The sequence below is a fragment of the Cricetulus griseus genome, chromosome 4, assembly GCF_003668045.3.
Source record: "Cricetulus griseus strain 17A/GY chromosome 4, alternate assembly CriGri-PICRH-1.0, whole genome shotgun sequence".
NCBI classification, from domain to species: Eukaryota; Metazoa; Chordata; class Mammalia; order Rodentia; family Cricetidae; genus Cricetulus; species Cricetulus griseus.
In genome coordinates this window covers 139,473,478-139,479,477 of record NC_048597.1, presented here as the reverse complement: position 1 = coordinate 139,479,477, position 6,000 = coordinate 139,473,478, and the positions used below count along the sequence as shown (strand labels likewise).

Here is a 6,000-nt window from a genome sequence, read left to right as displayed (position 1 = left end):
CCAGACTGCTGTCTGGGAGGCCAGCACAGGACTGATCCAGACCCCTGAAAGTGGATGTCAATGAGGAGGCCTCGGAAATATATGGGGCCCCTGGTAGTGGATCAGTATTTTTCCCTGGTGTAAGAAGGGACTTTAAGAGCCCATCCCACATGAAGGGATGCTCTCTCAGCCTAGACACATGGGAGAGGGCCTAGGCCCAGCCCAGGATGATGTGGAGGACTTTGGGGAGCCACTGTGGAGAGCCCTACCCTCACTGGGGAGCAGAGGGGGGAAGGGTGGGGCTGGTGGGGGTTGGGGGAAGGTGAGGGAGAGGGAGAGGGAGAGGGAAAAGGGATTGGCATGTGAAGCAAGCTTGTTCCTAATTTGAACAACAACAAAAAATGGATAAAGAAAAGTGGTACATTTACACAATGGGATATCAATCAGCTGTTAAAAACAATGACATCATGAAATTTAAGGCAAATGGATAGAACTAGAAAAAAAAATCATCCTGGGTGAGGTAACCCAGATCCCTAAGGACAAATGTGGTATGTACTCATCTGTAAGTGGATATTAGCTGTAATGTAAAGGATAACCATAATACTACAGCCCACAGACCCAGAGAGACTACAAAACAAGGAAGGCTCAAGGAGTGGGGTGCTTGGATCTCTCTGGGAAGAGGAAATAGGTTTCATGGATGGACTGGGGGAGGATGGGCATGGTAGCATGATGGATCAGGTAGGGGCAGATGGAGGAGGAGAGTACTAAAAAAGATGACTGGAACTGGGGGGAGGGTGACATTTTGGGGTGAGGTAGAAACTGAGTGCAAGGGAAACTCCCAGGAATCTACAAGGATGACCCCATCTAAGACCCCTAGCAATAGGGGATTCATACCCTGAACTGGCCATCTCCTGTAACCTGGCCATCTCCAGGCAAGACTTTCAGTGGAGGGATTGGGACACCAACCCAGCCATGTAACCTTTGACCAACAGTCTGTCCTGCCTATGTATTGGGTTAAGGGTGGCACAGAGAATCTTGGGAGTCACAACCAATGATTGGTCCAGCCTGAAACCGATGCCATGAAAATAAGCCCATCCTAACCTGGAGTACCAGAACCCAGAGGCTGGATGGCCCGAAGACCCAAAATAGAACCAAATACTACTATAGTGTGTGTGTGTGTGTGTGTGTGTGTGTGTGTGTGTGTGTGTGTGTAATGGTTCCTAATGATATTCTGCTACACTTACAGAATTAAGCCAAATTGTTATCAGAGAGGCTTCATCCAGCAATTAGTGGAAACAGATGCAGACCCACAGCCAAACAAACATTAAGCCTAGCTCGAGGAATCCTTCGGAAGAGGGAGAAAAATGATTGTGGGAGCAGAGAGTCAAGGACATCACAAGAAAACTCACAGAATCAACCAGCCTGGGCTCATAGGGGCTTACAGAGACTGAACTGAGAACCAGAGGGCCTGCATGGGACTTACCTAAGTCCTCTGCATATATGTGCCAGTTGTGTAGCTTGGTCTTCTTGTGGAACTCCTAACAGTGGGAACAGGGAATGTTTCTGATTCTTTTACTGGCTTTTGGGACCCTACTCCTCATACTGGGTCACCTTGCTCAGCCTTAATACATGGGTAGGCACTTAGTCTTGCTGCAACTTGATATACCATGTTTTGTTGATACTCATGGGAAACCTGACCTTTCCTAAACAGAAATGAAGGAGTGGGTTGGGGTTGGGAACAGAGAGGAGTTAGAGTGGGAGAGACTGGAAGGAGAGGAGGGAGAAACTGATACTGAGATGTAAAAAAAACAAAGAAATAAAAAGGAAGTTTGAATTTAATTTTTCTGTTAACTATAAATCTTACATTTGTGTTCACGAAGTAATAAAGTTAAGTGTTATTTGATGGGGGGAAGTGCTTCTGTATATGTGTTTGACTTATTGGATGATAAATAAAGTACTGTTTGGCCAATGAGGCAGCAAGTTAGGCGGGACTAGGAGTCAAGGAGGATTCTGGGAAATGTAGTAAAGAAGTAGTGATCCACACAGGAAATGACATAATAGGGAGACTCATAAACAAGGACAAGGAGGAAGTGGACCCCCTTCTCTCTTCCTCCAGAGTCTCCATGTGATACACCGGCAAGAGAGGGTGCCAGTGGAAGGCATACGCTATAAGATAAGTCTTATAAAATATATAGATTTATGATAATTAAGACTGAGCTAACAGATGAGGAATCCTAGTCAATGGCCAAGCAGCATTTGTACCTAATACAAGTCTCTGTGTATTATTTGGGGCCCTAACTCCACAGGCAGAACTCGGGCAGCTGGAAAGTGCCCACATGGCGGTAGGGCTCCCGTGGCTTTTGGCGGAAAGATTTATCATAACAGTTATTTGCAAAAACTAAACCAAACAAACCACTAAGTTCCTGTAGCCATTCCTATTTAATCAATAGCAATTCAATTTTCACATTTTTTTTGCAAGAAAAAATACCTTGGAATCATACTTTAACTTCACAATCACATCCAAGTAATTAGTAAATCCATTGTGGCTTTACCTCTTTGGGACACTGGTCCAACCCATCATGAATTCTCACCTCACTGCCAGAAAAATCTGTTTTCTTCTTCCTTTACCCCTGGCATTTTAGATTATGTTAATATGCAGCTCAGATCATGTCATTCCTTGGATCAAAACACCCCAATGCCTTCCCAGCCTAGAGCAAAAATTAAATCCCTTCCTTTGATCTCCCAGGTCCCACATGGTTTAGCCTATGTATTAATCGCTCAGATCTATCATCCTCCAGTTTCCTACATTTCTTCATGCCTCAATGGCTTTCTCCTACTCATCAAAGTGTTTCTACCTCAGGGCTTTTGTTCTTACACTCTTGTCTGAGATAGTTTTCCATCACGAATTGAAATGACTCACTTATTACTTCTTAAGGCAGTTGCTTACATGTCATCCTCTTGTGAGAGATCCTTCTTGACAACCTCCCATGCCTAAAATGCTGCCTTATTTTGACACCATCCTTGCCTTCTCTATTCTCCCCACTCTTCCTGTTATACACTCCCCTAAAGTACCCATTAATTAGTAACACTGTATAAATTTTAGTGTTGTTCCTCTGTTACGTTTTTACTGCACTAGGATGTAATCCCCACAGGCACAGATTTTTGTCAGCTTAACCCCACACTGTTGGCATTACCAATGTCCAGAACAGAGCTTACAAGAGTAGGCTTGTCATAAACTTTACTATGAGTACCAAGTATCAGTGTTATTTTGATGACACATGAATGAGCATATGACATTGAAACTGTGTCTGGCAAGTGCTAGGCTTTCATTATGTAGTTGACCCAGCATACAAAGAGCAATGCAATAAAACAATCCAGAAACAAGTAGTTGGTAACTTAGTATATTAGTATATGATATGATAAATAATTCTTTTCAAAATTAGGAAAGAGTTAAGTTTTAGAGTAATCTGCTAGTTATTTGTAGATAAAAAGTAAAATTCACCTACTTTGATAACTTGTTTTGAAATGCACTCTTTATATAGCAAATATTCAAATGAAAAGCTCTAGAAATATTAGAAGAAAATGAACAAATACAGGCCTCAGGAGACTAGGTATCTAGAGAATTTCTGACATAATAAATAGGACAAGCAGAAAAAAGTAATGGAATCTTGAAATTCGCAGGCAAATGGATGGAACTAGAGGAAACCATCCTGAGTGAGGTAACCCAGTCACAAAAAGATAAACATGGTATGTACTCACTCATATATGATTTTTAGACATAGAGCAAAAGATTACCAGTCTATAATCCATACTGCCAGAGAAGCTAGGAAACAAGGAGTACTCCAAGAGGGGTTTTCATAGTCCCTTGAAAAACAGGAGGGGGCAAGAACCCCTGAAAAAAATGGAAGCACGGGGGTGTGGAGAGGAAAGAGGCGGGAAGGGAAGTAGGGGAGGGGGGAGGAAAACAAGAGGACTGAGACAAGGGAGGAATGGAGGAGGGCAAGAAAGGAGATGCCTTGATAAAGGGAGACAGTACAGGTATGGAGAGAGGTCTGGCACAGGGGAAATATTAGGGGATCCACAGGGATGACCCAACTAAGATTCCAGGCAATGGTGGAGAAAATGCCATTGATGCACTTCCCCTATAATGAGATTGATACCAACCTTGGTTACCATTCCTAGAGCCTTCATCCAGTAGCTGTTCAAAGCAGAAACAGGCACCCACAACTAAGCACTGAACCATACTCCTGGAATCCAGTTGTGGAGAGGAAGGAGGGATGAGGAAAGGAGCCAAGACGGTGCTGCAGAAACCTGCAGAAACAGTTGACCTGACCTAGTGAGAGCATGGAGACCCTAGTCATAAAGCTGGGGAACCAGCATTGGACTGAACCAAGCCTTCTGAATGTGGGTGCCAGCTAGGAGGCCAAGACAGTCTATGGGACCTCTAACAGTGAAGCCAGTCTTTAACCCTAGAGCACAAATGGACTTTGGGAGCCCATTCCCTATGGAGGGATACTATTGCAGCCCAGATACAGCAAGGAGGGCCGAGGCCCTCCCCCAAATGATATGACAGACTTTGAAGTTCCCTGGTGGAGGGCCTCACTATCCCTGGGGAAAAGTTGGAGGATGGGTTAGGGGTGTTGGTGGGGAGCATGGGAGGATGGGAGGGTGAGGGAATAGGGAGATGGATATGTAAATAGGAGTAGTAATTAAAGAATAAAAAAAAGAGTTCACCTTAATCACTAGAATTAAACTTTATGAATGAAATTTAACTTTGTCTCATTATTAGTATAGTAACAATACAAAAGTATTCATAGTGTGTTCTGTATTCAATCAATTTAAATTAAAAATAAATATGTTAATATTTAAACTTTAGTGTAAATTTGCACATTTTATAACATTTCTTTTACATTAGGAAGAATGTAAGGAAACAATTATATATAATAATAGTAGTCTCCATATGTTACTTACCTTCATAAATGAATGTAAACTCATCATTTTCAAAGGTAAGGGTTTTCTTTCTGTCTTTCTTCCTTTCTTTCTTCCTTTCTTTCTTTCTTTCTTTCTTTCTTTCTTTCTTTCTTTCTTTCTTTCTTTTTGGTTTTTCGAGACAGGGTTTCTCTGTGTAGCTTTGGAGCCTATTCTGGCACTCGCTCTGGAGACCAGGCTGGCCTGGAACTCACAGAGATCTGCCCGCCTCTGCCTCCCAAGTGCTGGGATTAAAGGCGTGTGCCACCAACGCCCAGCTTAAAGTAAGAGTTTTCTTTGTACAACTCTATGTACAAGATGACAAAAACCTTTAAAATAAAAGTCTCATTTGTAACAGTACATCTGCTATTACTTGATTAATGCACTAAGACAACAAAAATGAAAAAAATAAATGAAAGAATATTTTTGATAAGATTTATTAGTATAACCTGTTGCTGGAAGTTCCAACTAAGAACTCCTTTTCGAATAACCAGTCTTTGCCAATGTATTGTTAGCTACAATTAGAGAGGGATATTCATTGACTTTATCACTGTGTATAACTACGTTGTTAGTCAAAGAGATCAAAACATATTTTCTACTAAAATGTTTTAGATTGCTTGCTTGTGTGATTTGGTTTTATTTAGTTTTTCCACTGTACATAATGGGAAATTACTAACCCGGAATCATCCAATGGAACCAAAAGTCATATGTAAAGAAAAATACGTTTTAAGAAGCAACAGGTTTACTTTTATTTCATTAATCAATCAATATTTCTAGCCTAGTTAAGATGAATTTCATGAATCCATACATTGAGAATTGTAGAGAATTCTATTTTAATATTAATTAATACTTACCTATAATAAAATTATATAATTCTCCTTCAACAAAAAAGAATGCAAACTATATGCCCACATGACTATTGCAGCGGCGGGGGGCCGGGGGGTGCAGCACAGCAAATGGCATTCTTCTTGCGAGAATGACCAGCTGACTTGTCTTTATTCAATCCTCAGATTCCCTCACCTGAACCGGTGAGAAGTTGTAGTGCTGGCGTTA

At 41.6% G+C, this 6,000-nt stretch overlaps 1 protein-coding gene across 1 annotated transcript in view; it reads left to right on the top strand.

Moving 5' to 3' along the window:
* Positions 1-2,090: 2,090 nt before the first annotated feature.
* Positions 2,091-6,000, top strand: part of LOC100757754 (beta-galactosidase-1-like protein 2) — a 40,572-nt gene continuing 36,662 nt past the window's right edge. Inside the window, exon 1 of the mRNA XM_027411710.2 lies at positions 2,091-2,152. The gene's annotated coding sequence lies outside the window, so the exon portion shown is untranslated. The remainder of the gene's footprint in view (positions 2,153-6,000) is intronic.